At 35.7% G+C, this 13,674-nt stretch overlaps 1 protein-coding gene across 5 annotated transcripts in view; it reads right to left on the reverse strand.

The window, feature by feature from the left end:
- The window catches only part of THSD7A (thrombospondin type 1 domain containing 7A), a 292,617-nt gene that overhangs the window by 235,466 nt on the left and 43,477 nt on the right, over positions 1-13,674 (reverse strand). Inside the window, exon 1 of one of the 5 annotated variants that reach the window (XM_087712746.1) lies at positions 5,435-5,619. The exons of the other annotated variants lie outside the window; for them this stretch is intronic. The gene's annotated coding sequence lies outside the window, so the exon portion shown is untranslated. Of the gene's footprint in view, positions 1-5,434; positions 5,620-13,674 lie in introns of those variants that run through there. 5 annotated transcript variants of the gene reach the window in all.

Genomic DNA, 13,674 nt, shown 5'->3' on the forward strand with positions numbered 1-13,674 from the left:
ATGTTCTTCTTTTAGCTTAACCTCTAGTAAATGCCCATATAGTTTTTAAATTATTTTTTCATCAGTTTATAATAATTATTCTCTTTAAGAGTGCTACATCTTGCAGTTAAATATATCCCTAAATATTTAACCTTGTTTGTAACTTGGATCTCCAAAGCTTCTGCCAATTCTTCCTTTTGTCTTGATGTTATATTGATGCAGGAGGGGGTGCACAGGTAAACCCACCAGTGGCTGGCCAGGTTAGGTGATCTTAATAGAATGGACCTTATAAATTCATATTAGCTTGGCTTTTCATTCTAGTGCCCTGGAGTTCCAACTATGACTTTTAGTTTGAGTGAACTTTCTCTCCAACTTCCTCATAAGTATTAAAATATTGCTTAACAGTGTGGCAAGACCCTGTAAAGGAGGGGCACAGGAAGCCAGGCGTGGGTGAGAGATAGAACAGAGGTGAAACAGCTAACACTCCAAAATGAACTTCTCCTTTTCGAAATGTCATGCTTGTCTCGTGTATGGAAACGCCTTGAGAATGCACAGTGTGGAACACGGCATAAAAGTAGCATCCTGGGCAGAGCCCAGGCAGTTCAGATTTTGGTGTGTGAGCATGCTGAACTCAATGCATCAAATAAACTTGTTTCTCTCGCACCATCGTGATCTCGACTCCTGGTCTTTCATAAGTAGATTGCAAACCTCAAATCTGCTGCAACAATATGCTTTGTCAAAATTTTTGTTTTCTCTTTATTTATTTTCAAACCAGCTACATTCCTATATTCCTCTATTCTCTCAATCAATTTAGATGCGATTTCAAGTGGATCCTCGAGAATTAAAACCAAGTCATCTGCAAATGCTTATAATTTATATTTCTCTTTTTTGATTTTCATTCCTTTTATTTCTTTTTCTTCTCTAATCTTTCTATTTAATACTTCTAATGTTAAGACAAAAGTAAGGGTGATAATGGACAAGTCTGTTTTGTACCTTTCTTTATTTCAATGGAGTCCATCAATTCTCCATTTATCATTATCTTTGCTGTTTATTTATAGTATATAGTTCGAATGGCTTATGTGAATTTCTTACCAAAATTCATCTTCCAATTGTAAAAACATAAATCGCCTGTTCATGTTGTCAAATGCTTTTTGGGCATCTAAGATCAAAGCCATTTGTTTTTCAGGGTGCGCCTCATAATACTCCAATGTATTCAAAATTATTCTCATGTTATCTTTAATTTGTCTTTTTGGTAAAGTGTGAATAATCATTTTGGTCGGTGTGAATAAAACCATTTAAATATTTTTTAAGTCTTTCTGCTAGTATTGAAGCAAATAATTTATAGTCTGAATTCAGCAAGGAGATGGGTCTATAGTTCTTAATTTGTTATAAATCAGTCTCCTCTTTGGGTAGGAACGTAATATATGCGTCTGACCATGATTTGAGTACCCTACTCTCTGACACCGTCTCATTCATAACTTCCAATAGTGGAATGGACAACAAATCTTGAAAAGTCTTATAGAATTCTGCAGGCAGCCCATCTGGGCCTGGAGCCTTACCGTTATTTTGTTTTTTAAGTGCTTCAGTTAATTCCATCATAGTTATTCTACTTTCTAGTATTGTATCCATTTCTTTAGGTAACTGGGGAAGATTGGTTTCTTGTAAGTATTGTTTAACTCCTCCCTCTTCTAGATTCTCTTGTTCATACAGCTTACCATAGTAATCTTGTATCATTTTCTTCTTCTCTACCATTCCATAGCAAATCTGCCCTTGATTGTTTTTTAATTGCAATATTTTCTTTGATTCTCTTTCTTTTTTCAATTTGTATGCCAACCATCTGCCTGGTTTATTAGCATTTTCAAAATAGTTCTGTTTAGCTCCTCTAATTTTTTATGCTAATTCCTCTTTTTCCAGTAAGTCCATTTTGTGTTTATTTATATCCATTTTTATTTTGATATTCTTTTTTTGTGGCGAATTCTGTAGCTCTTTTTCAAGGGCCTTGTAGTCATTCTCTAAGCTGTCTAAAGTTGTCTTTTCTTTATATTTCACTTTCTTGTATAGACTATTATCAAACCTCTAGTATAAACCTTCATTGTATCCCAAAGGTTCTGCATCGATGTATCTTCCTTTCTATTTTCTTTAAAGAAAAAGGCCAATTCTTTTTCCATTTTCTGTACAAAATCCTTCTCTTTTACTATCGTATTATTTAATGTCCATCTGGATCTCTTTCTTTGTCCTTTCCATTTAATTATAATTGAATTATGATCTGCCCAAGTACTTGTTTCAATTTCAAGTTCCTGTATCTTACAAATCAATTCTGTTGTGGCCCACATCATGTCGATTCGGGAGTATGATAAATGTCTATTTAAATAAAAAGTATATTGTTTTTGGTAGGATTTCTTTCTCTCCAAACATCTCTAAGATTTATTTCATCTGTCATTTAAAAAAAGGCTTTGGGTAGCGGTTTTCCATTTATCTTTGTATCTTTGTATTTTTTTTCTGTTTTATAGTCCAGATTTTGATCTACAATTCCATTAAAATCTCCCATCATACTAATATCAGCATAGTCCAATTCAATTATTTTCCTATGTACCTTTCTGTAAAATTCATCTTGTTTGTCATTGGGGGCATATATTAAAAGTATTTTCTTTGAATTGTTCATAATTTCCACCATCAAGATTCTTCCCTCATCATCTGTTTAAATTTGTTTTGCTGGAATTATATATTTAATACAGAAGATCACTCCTCTTTTCTTACAGCTTGTCAATGCTGTAAATGATTCAGGTGGATTATTGAAAGCTCCACCACATAAATCTCCAGTGAGTTCCCAATCTGAGTTGCTTTAGATATCTTAACTTTGTATGGCCTGAAGCTACATAATACTGCAGTCACACTAAAATTAAGCAAATCTAAATCTAGATGCTGCTTATATGAAAAACACTTAGAAATGCAATATATTGCATTCTGTTCCATATAATAAATTCTAGAAATTATAATATTAGTATATAACGTAAGAGAGACATAAACCTAATTATCAATTTATTATTTTACCAAATTTGTTCAATTTTATATCCAAATTCAGTTTTTTCCTCCATCTTTCTTACTCTTAATAGATCATCATTTCTCTCAAGTACAAAAGTTTTGAAATATGCAGAACCAAATAAATTACTGATAGCATGAGTGCATTACTTGTATTATCCAGAATTGCATTAACAAGTGGGTGGCATCAAGTTTGGGATAGGTTTTAGAATAGAATAGAATAGAATAGAATAGAATAACAGAGTTGGTATACAAAAAAGATAACATTTAATTATACACATAATTACAGCAGCAAGAATAGCACTCATACAATGTTGGAAACATTTTTTTTAGTGATACCATGCCGACAGACTGCTTGATAATCCAAAAGATTTTTGATTGCAGAGATGGATAAACTTACATTGAAGTTAAGGGACAACGAAGACTCAGAATATTATACAGTTTTGGAAAACTGGCATCAATGGATAAATAATAGGAACATGAAATATATAGCTTAGAAACATAGATGTATAGATATAGGAATAATTAGGAATGTATAAAATGTATTTGAATAACAAATGATTATGTTAGTACTGTCAAAAAAGATTGTAACTTATACAAAACTATTTTTCAAGGTATTTGTATTTTAAAGTTTATAATTTTCAATAAAGGTTTTAAAAATTTTTAAAAAGAAGAATAACAGAGTTGGAAGGGACCTTGGAGGTCTTCTAGTCCAATCCCCTCTTTAGGCAGGAAACCCTACACCACTTCAGACAAATGGTTGTCCAGTATCTTCTTAAAAACATCCAGTGTTGGAGCATTCACAACTTCTGGAGGCAAGTTGTTCCACTGATTAATTGCTCTAACTGTCAGGAAATTTCTTCTTATTTCTAAGTTGCTTCTCTCCTTGATTAGTTTCCACCCATTGCTTCTTGTTCTGCCCTCAGGTGCTTTGGAGAATAGCATGACTCTCTTTTCTTTGTGGCAGCCCCTGAGATATTGGAAAACTGCTATCATGTCACCACTAATCCTTCTTTTCATCTAACTAGACATACCCCATTCCAGCAACCGTTCTTTATATGTTTTAGCCTCCAGTCCCCTAATCATTTCTGTTGCTTTTCTCTGAATTCTTTCTAGAGTCTCTTTCTAGAATGGTTTAAAAGTTGAAGATGATAACAAAGTCCTGTAAGACTTTGAATAACCATTTTGTCTCTTTGCAAATACTAAAATCTACTCCCACTCCCCCAAAAAACCTCTGTCCTGCCCACTGTATGGGCAAAAAATGAACTTTCTGAACCCCTGATTTATAAGAAATAAAAAGCACAAAAGCAATCAAAGAAAGATAAAATCTAGCAACATTCTAGCCTGTGAAAAACACTACTATGATAATAGTTTTGTTTACAATTTTATTATTTATAGAGCCTCCAGGAACCCTAGATGTGCAATTAGATGACATCCAATGTTCAGATCCAGCACACAGAAGTCTGATGCCATTCATATCCCTTGCATTTAACACCTTTGGAATATATTCAATTCCTGGCTGTTCTGGAAAGTGGATTTTCAAGGAAAAGAAGTAAAGGAACACTGTTTTATTTATTGTATTTTCACTATCCCTATGCTCCAAGAAGAAGTGCTTTCCAATATTTTCATAATCAGCCTTTTCATCTTTACAACAATCTTAAAATACAGGATACCTAGGTATAACAGACATGTTCACAGTCACCCAATGAGTTTGTGGTTTAAAGTGCCAGGAGACTAGATGTCTTTGACCATAACTTATTGATCTAAATATTAATTACATCATAATTAGCATAATTCTATCCTTTTGAGATATAAATCTGTTTTAAAAACCTATAATATATATATATATATTAAAAAACATTAGTTGAAATTGTTTTCTAGGAACAAAATGAATGAAAACTATTTATATTTGCAATTCAAATTAGCTTTCAGTGTGGTGTATGTAAAATATTTTTGCTGACATTTACTGCACAGAATCAATGTAAAGTTACTATAATTATTTACTGGAGTAAGACTTTTGAAAATGGACTTGAAATTACTGTTTGGATCCACCTGCGGGCCTGACTGCAGCTGAGAAGATGAAACAGCAGGGAAACCTATTCAGGCTGATCCAATTTAGATATGTTAATTTTATCTTACGTGCTTGAAAGAAACATCATGGCACAGCATAATTTGCACCTTGAGTTCTAAGAAATAATATTTCTAATCTAACAAAAACATGCCTCTATTGTTCATTATCATACTTACTAGCTTTAATCTAAACTACTGCTCACTTGCAAACTTCATTTTCAGACGCTATCATAAAAAATAGGGAGACCTTTTCAGAACTGTAACTGATTGCTGGAGAACAAATTAAAACGAATGTATTCACAACCATTTAACAAAACATGATCACCCACAGAAAATGACAGAATACCTGCATCCATAGCTTCTTGGAAACCAACTGCATGAAATCATGATCAGAAGTGGAAATACAACACTGTTGATCTCTCTCAGTGGCTTTTGATATCATCAAAACTAGTTTCTTGTTGAGGTGACTTTCTAGGATTGCAGTAGGAAGCCCTGATTTGCAGCAGTTCTTCTCCAGACTATGATAGCTTGCTCAGTCCCAAATGTCAAGTTATGGGATCCTATAGTGATGTATTTTGTCACACTTGCTATACAAAAAGTTTGAGTGGATTCATCAGAGGAGTCTGAGTTTGGTATTATCTTTCCTTCTCATGAAAGTAGAGAAAGTAGGGGACTCAAGTAATTCTGAAAGAGAAGGTGCAGAACTTTGATGTCCTGCGAGATTCAATTATTAGTCAAGGCCAAAATGATCTCTCCAACCCAGAATACATTTAGAAGCTGCAACTGGTATGTCAGCTGCAGACAGGAATGGCAATATCGTATGGACCAGTAGCCCATACTCTGATAACCTTTTAGTTAGTGTTGTAAATTGTGAGGGGAACGAAGCAAGAGCCATGGAATCAGAGAGTAAGATGTTTATTAGTAGGTTGCAAGCGATTCAGAATGTGTTACAACTGTCACAGTATTTATACTCTCAGGTACCAACTGTCATTTAACTGTCATTACAACCACCAATCACAGGCTGTGCTTCGCCCGACCAATTAGAACGCGTGCTGCGTTCTAATTGGTTGGGCGAAGCACAGCCTGTGATTGGTGGTTGTAATGACAGTTAAATGACAGTTGGTACCTGAGAGTATAAATACTGTGACAGTTGTAACACATTCTGAATCGCTTGTCACCTACTAATAAACATCTTACTCTCTGATCCATGGCTCCTGCGTCTTTCCCTCAACACAACACAATATACAACAGTTAAGCTACTTCAATATTCTTTATATGAGTCTAAAGATGATACAGAAGCTGAAAGTAGTACAGAATGCAACAATGTGCTCATAATCTGGAACATATTTAGAGCCATGAGACACTAAATGAATTCTACTATATTTTACTAATCAAACGTAAGATCATGTAATGATATTAAAGGTTCTACATTATCAGGGGTGTCAAACTGTCGGCCCACAGGCCAGATGTGTCACGTGCTGGCCATGTCCACCCTTGGTTTACCAAAAGGGGAAAAAAGTTGTGATATATAATGTGACGACATCTCATCATGAGTTTAACACCCCTGTTCTATATAATTGAGAAGGTCAGTATTTGAGAACATTGCTCCCAGTATGTACATGCCTAGATATTAGGATCTCCTCAGCACCTCATATTTGAGGGAGGTGCTTTGTGGGGATGTAAAAGAAGATGTGCTTTGTTGGACATCCTCTGCTTTGGAACGTTTCTTTTCTGGAGGCTGGGCTGATATCAAAAGCATTTGTTTTTCAGTGGTAAAGATCTGTTGTTTTTACTCTGCATTCAAAGTTTAATCACAGCCTGGCCATATCCTACTGGCACTGCTAAAAATCTGTGACTTTCCATTATTGAATTTTGGTTAGTACAATTTTAGATTTTTAATATACTGCTTAATTTTATCTTATGCTTATGAAAGTAGGGAGGGCTATAAATGTTTCAATTAATTAACTAAAATAACTTCCTTTCAAGAACTTATATATAAAATATTTCAAACTATCTCTTTATGGTCATATTTAATTAATATGATACATTTTTCGCAACTTTAAATTCAATTCATACAGTGCTGTCAATTCATATAGTGTTGTCATATTTAAAGCTCTGCATAGCATCAGAGGTGGTATTCAGCCGCTTCGAACCATTTCGCCCGAACCAGTAGCAGCCTGCCCACCCACCCCAGCTTTATGCCGTCCTATGTAGGGACGTTTTGAGACCAGGCACATGCACAGAAAGTGGGCACACACACGGCAAATCGGTAGTAACAAAATGTAAAACCCACCGCTGCATAGTGACCTGCAGAACTAGCTTTCTCTGAGAGTATCTGCTCATTCCATCAAATTAGGTAAGGTGGATGCCTTTCAGGTCCCTTCCCTTAAAGGTTGACATCCAAAGGGGCTGAAAGTGCACTTTCTCAAGGGCAGGTTCTGCCCCTGGTAGATCCAACAGATTTCTCTAGCCTTCTGGAAGTCCTTAAAAGCTGGCTATTCTCCAAGCACTGAGGCTAGAGTCCAGCGCTTGTTGTGTTTCTGGAGAGTGTTTCTTTGGAGTACTTGGCTAGGTTTTTTTGGGGAGGGGGGATGTTGGGTTTTTTATTGCTCCTTAAATGCTTTTATTGTTGTGGTTGTGAGCTTCCCAGAATTAAAGAACACAAAACTAAACATGTTTTCTAACTAAATAAATAAATCTTCCAAAGATGGTAGGAGTACAGTATAAAGCTAGAGCATATGCTTTACATGATAAAAACTGTTGATTCAATCTCTGCCATTTCTAAGTAGGGCTAGAAAAATGTCCATCTAGAAAAATACTACCAGTCACTTTAAACAAACAAACAAAAAGTAGATAGATCAATCCTCTCCATCAGTATGATAGCTATTAGCTAGGGATTTCAGTCCATCTCCTTTTATCATCATCACAAGTCTGAAATAAAACTAAAACAACAGAGCTGGCTCAAGATCAATCTCTTAGCTTTATTTGCAGTCATCTAGGCACCAATCTTTGAAGGGAAAGTAGGCCATAAATTATACATCAATAAAAAAAAAGTTAGGTTTGTTTCTAATTCCTAACTGAAAATACTGAACATGAACTACACGTGACAAAATAAAGAAATGTGAGAATAATTGAAAACATAATTCTATTTTCATGATTCCCAAGGTCTGCATATGTTTACTTTTGCCAGGAGTCAGATATATGTTACAAACAGACATTTCTGTTTTACCACAATGTAATTACTTAAAATAAATAATGGGTCACTAATACATATTCTGCCTTTCTATGTTAACAATATATTATTTTTTACATTCAAGAAACTTCAGGATATTTAAGAAATTATTTTTAAAAAAACAATGGTTACAAATTAAAATAATTTCCATTTTTAATAGAGATTACTCAATATACAGTTTCAGTAGCAGAGGATATATGAAACTCTGTGTTAAATTGGGGTTTCTAAACTTGACCATGGGGAGATAACACCAAGAATTTAGCAGATAAATGACCTGTAAGAGTCCTATCCCCAAAAAGTATACTAAATTGAGTTGAATATTCTTAGATACATGAGAATTGTATCATAGACCATTAGTAGTAGTTCACATAGATGCAAAATTATGTTGATGCATATAATGAGCAATCTTGATTAATAATGGCAATTGTGTCTGTATTTATTCTTACTCGCCCCATTCCAGAGGTGGGTTGTTACCAGTTTGGCCTGATTTGGTGGTAGAATAATGGCCTGGGTTGCAAAACCAGCAATGACTCAGGCTGGCCACACTTCCGAACCAGTTCCTCAGTTGCTGCAGCCTGTTTTTGGGGAATTTTTTAATGTTCTGCTCATGCACAGTCCTATTTACACGCAACTGTGCATGCACGCAGAGCGTATGTCAGGCACACATGCAAGCACCAAACTGGCAGTAATGCCGGCAGCAGCACACCTTTGCCCCATTCCCCTTGCTTCCAAAGGCCCTATACAAACTCAAAAGATAATATAACTTAGTCACAGTCTATTCAGTTATTAAAACTCAATAGAAAATAATGGTCTTTGGGATTGGATATGATATGGACTTTTCATTTTTTTACTTTTTATTTATTTGAAAGAGAGCCATATTGGTGTAAATAGTTAAAGCAGGCCAGAAACCAGGATACTATAAATCCCACCTTACGTACAAAGCCAATGAGTAACATCAGACCAAACATTCTTTCTCAGCCCTAGGAAGGGAATCATGGCAAGCAGTGGTGGGTTGCAGACAGTATGCCCCAGTACGGGCGTATCAGTACCTACCCGGAGTACTGGGTACTGTTCTGGTACGGTGCTCCCGAAGGTCCACCTGCCCTCCCGAGCTCCTTACCTATATTTGAGCTCTTCGGCGCTTCTGCACACGCGCACAGAGTGCACAGTGCCTGCACAACGCTCCACCAAGCAGCTGGAGCATCACAGAGGCATTGCAAGAGGTAAGGATGCATGCCCGCGCACTGTGCATGGTCATGTGGTGGATACTGGGCCCCGTTGCACCGTACCAGTTGCACCAGGATCCGTAACCCACCACTGACGGCAAGCCACTTCTGAAATCTTGTCAAGAAAATTGCAGGAACTAATTTAGAGTCAATATTGATTCAAAAGAACACACACACACCCCCAAAAAACTTCAAAAGACAGAAGAAAATTTATTGGTTTTGAAGACTAAGATACTAAGATGCTTTCAAATCCATGAAGGAAAATTACTTGTTGGTATAAAATAGGGGTGTGCAGCCTTTAAATTATATTGGGAACAATAATGCAAAAAGTAAGCCAAGCAGGTGGGTCAGTCAAAAGACGTAAGCTCAAAATCAATGAAATGCAACAATTTTATTTAGTTGTACTATGCCTTTATTATTTTTACAAATAAGTTAAAGGGATCAAGATATTCAACACGCCTTTCTCTTCCTATTTCCTCACAACAACAACAACTCTATGAGGTAAATAGAGCTGAGAGAGAGAGAGACTGGCCCAAGATCACCTAGCTGGCTTTCATGGCTATGATGGGACTAGAACTCATGGGGTCTGTCTTTCTAGCATGCTGCAACAACATTGTAAGCTAGTATTATTGATTAGGACTGCCAGTCATCAATATTAATATTGTTAGCATCTTATGGGCACAAAAATAAAGGGTTTGCATTTTCATTACTAACAAGGAAAAGTGTCCATGGATTTCTACTCATTCAAGCTAATTAAAAATTTCAGATGTTATAGAGAAAGCAGATTTCCTGGAGAAGATCTGGTTGCTAAGAATCAACACTGATGGCACAGAAATAGGAATCACAAAAGGCAAATCCATTCTGATACTGTCATCCGTTATAAGAGCCTATCAAAAATATTTCAATTGTATGTGGATATATTTTAAGTACCTAGACATATTTTAATTATTACACTGACTCTAATGGGTAATTTGTATTTGTACTGTTTTCATTACATAATAAAGAAATTTACATTTCCACAAGAAGAGGTGCAGTTTTGGTAAATTAAAATTAAATTATGGATGTCTTGAATTACATCGATCTAAGCTTTTAATATTTATAAACTTAAATAAAACACAAAGATGATTCTTTCCAACCCCATAAGACTCTGGGGCAACATCAGGCAATGTCAAGGTGGATATGCAGGCAGTAGTGTTTATACTGACACAAATCAAATTAAAGTGGGTGCGAACATATGTGTATAACGAGAGGGAGGGAGGGAGGGAGGGAGGGAGGGAGAGAGAGGGAGAGGAAGGCATGTATTTAAATAGTCTGTAGATCAGTGGTAGTCAACCTTTTTCTACCTACCGCCCACTCATGGATCTTTCTTGATGGAAAAATTTCCTTACCGCCCACCAGTTTTTGCGCAAGTGTGGAACATGAGCATACTTCTTTTTTTCAGACATGGGTTCTAAATTTGTTTCACAATTTAACAACTACTTTTACTCTTACGTTTTGATCTGCACTCCACACAGTGCTTTTTCCCTCCTCTTTTCCCTTTTATTATAAACGCCAAAAACAATGCTGTATTAGGTGCCAATTTTTATTAAGTGTCACCATCAAAACAAAATTCCTTTTCCTCCTTCTTCTTTACCTTTCTTATAGTATTTCACTATATCAAGGATCTCTTTTTTACTTTTTTATTTTCTCCTTCCTCTTCCTTTACTTATTATTTTCTTTTATTTTATAAGATAACAAAGCTTAATTTATGAGCCAAACTAAACACTGCTTACTCTTCTCCTTTATTTTATTCCCTTTTCTCTATTTTTCTTCCCTTTTTTTGTAATTTTTTTTATCTTTTCCTTTTTATCTCCTTTTTTTACCTTCCTCCTACCTATAACTTTTCTTTCTCCTATTTTGCAACTGCTTTGCTCCGCTTTATTTTATAAGCTAACAAAACCTATCTGCCTGTCCTTGCTATCGGTTTCCACGTGTTTGCTTGTTTGCGTGCATGCGCACAATAGTTTATTGATGTGTGCGCTCGCGCCTACCCACATGCTCAAAAGGAGGTTTTAACCTCTGAAGTCCCTACCACCCACCTGGAATTCCGAAACATTCACTAGTTGGTGGTAGGTCCAGGTTGACAACCCATGCTGTAGATTAATAAAAGAACAATATTGGCAATTACAATATGAAATATTCAGATAAAGTATTCATCAATGGTATTAAAATTGTCACATTGTTTCCCCCAAGAACCTCTGGGTGAATATTTATACAGGGACTAATAATATTGTAATTTAAAAAACTATATGTTTTTAATTTTTGAAACATACAGGGCGGGGCATAACCTTTTCCTAGGGGGTCACAGCAACACTTGTAATAACAACACAAATAATTCATACACCATTCGAAAGCCCATCAAAAACTGAGTTTATTGACACGATTTAATAGTCAGTATGACCACCATTAGCCCTTCGAACAGCATTCAAACGAGGTGGATAAGAACACAACAAATCTTCAAACAGTTCCGTTCGATTTTCCAGATTTTTCAACAGTTTCCAAATTCATTCTCAAAGTTTCAACCGAAACAAATTTAACATTTAATAGCTCATTCAATTCAGTTTTTTATGGGCTTTAAAATGAGGTGTCGCGGAAGTTGTAAACTGCTGTCGATCTTGCTGTGACCCCCTAGGAAAAGGTTATGCCCCGCCCTCTGGAAAATCTGGAAAATCGAACGGAACTGTTTGAAGATTTGTTGTGTTCTTATCCACCTCGTTTGAATGCTGTTCGAAGGGCTAATGGTGGTCATACTGACTATTAAATCGTGTCAATAAACTCAGTTTTTGATGGGCTTTCGAATGGTGTATGAATTATTTGTGTTGTTATTACAAGTGTTGCTGTGACCCCCTAGGAAAAGGTTATGCCCCGCCCTGTAGAAGTAGCTTTCCAAAAGAGTTGCTGTTACTATTATGATTCTTTGAAATCTTCTTCTAATGCAGGATTATTGCTCAAGAAAATGCCATTCAGATCTTGATCAGCTTATCCAATCAGAGTTATAGAAAAATAACTTCTTGTTTTGTAAACATTTGTGGTATATTATAATCCAGGCTTTGGTGATTAACAGTCCATAAAGAGATTTTGAGCAAAGCTATCAGTTTAATCTAGCAAGGCTTTGTATCCAGAATCTCAGAAAGAATCAGATGGTTTTGGTGTTCAGACATTGATGCAGCCACATTTTCTGAACCAACATAGTGAGTTTTTTTTAAAATCCCAGAGAATTAAAGCCCCATTTACTCCATATGTGAATCATCATAGGGAGAAAAAAGAAAAGAGATTTCATGTGGAATCATATATGAAATAACATGCTGTTTGCAATCTCCAATAATTCATCTGCAGAGCACAATAGCAAGAGTACGTTTTGGGATCTTCATTGTCATCATAATAAATCATTGTGAAAATCTGTTTTCCAATAGCTACAGACAATAAACTGCTTTAAATTTAAGCAATATCTCTCTGCTGCTCCAAATGCATCAACATTTGCTAGTGTACTATGTTAGATATATGGAATACCAAACAAACCTTGATATCACCTCTTAAGTATATTAAGGCTTTAGTTAGAGGAAAGAAAATGCATACTGTGAACAGCATGTGATCATAGTGCACATTTTCTTTACTCCCAACTAAAGCTATCATATACTTAATAGGTGACAGAAAGGTCTAATTCAAACAGAGTTTTTCGTTCTTGGATGCACGTTTAAGCAAGCATTGCACCAAAAAGAATCGGGAGAACACAGGAACTTAAGACAAATTATATAAATCACTAACCAGTGAATCAGTAATTGTTTACTCTATTTCTAGCATACCATTTTAGGACAGATTGAGTACATTGCATGTAGCCACCATTCCCCTACCTGATGCCTATAAAATGTGAAGGATTAATACTCCCGAGATGCTGGCTAGAATTCTGAGAATGGTAATATCGACACATCTGGAGAAAGCCAATATACTGTAGAGCAAGAAAGTCAAGATAAAAATTATAGTTCCTAATGTATAGGTAGTCCTCAACCTATGACCACAACTGCATCCAGAATTTATGTTGCTAAGTGAGAAAATTGTAAAGTGAGTTTTGCCCCATTTGATGCATTTTCT

The sequence above is a fragment of the Thamnophis sirtalis genome, unplaced genomic scaffold (assembly GCF_051295495.1).
Source record: "Thamnophis sirtalis isolate CommonGarterSnake01/CBP01778 unplaced genomic scaffold, rThaSir2_p1.2 scaffold_4, whole genome shotgun sequence".
Taxonomy (NCBI): domain Eukaryota; kingdom Metazoa; phylum Chordata; class Lepidosauria; order Squamata; family Natricidae; genus Thamnophis; species Thamnophis sirtalis.